The 254-nt window shown below is 53.5% G+C and overlaps 1 protein-coding gene across 1 annotated transcript in view; it reads left to right on the forward strand.

The window, feature by feature from the left end:
• The window catches only part of PTPN4 (protein tyrosine phosphatase, non-receptor type 4), an 82144-nt gene that overhangs the window by 476 nt on the left and 81414 nt on the right, over positions 1-254 (forward strand). The window lies entirely within an intron of this gene.

Raw genomic sequence — 254 nt, forward strand, 5'->3', positions numbered from 1 at the left:
CATTGGGGGGTATAATATTAAATAAATTGGGGGGGTGGAGATCTTGCATGGTGCCAGAGCTTGCCCAAGTGACCCTAATCTTGAATTCCAGAGCCCTCACCCCCTCCTCTCACTGCCAGCTGAGGGACATATTTTACCCCCCGCCAGGACAGAAATTGGGGTGAGGGTTGCCCTCAGGGCAGAGATCTCATAGGGTGAGACCCTCAGGTCCAGGATCTTGCATGGTGGCATGACGTGTCGGTGACCCTAATCTT

This window comes from Nanorana parkeri, unplaced genomic scaffold (genome assembly GCF_000935625.1).
Source record: "Nanorana parkeri isolate BGI_ZX_2015 unplaced genomic scaffold, ASM93562v1 scaffold1233, whole genome shotgun sequence".
NCBI classification, from domain to species: Eukaryota; Metazoa; Chordata; class Amphibia; order Anura; family Dicroglossidae; genus Nanorana; species Nanorana parkeri.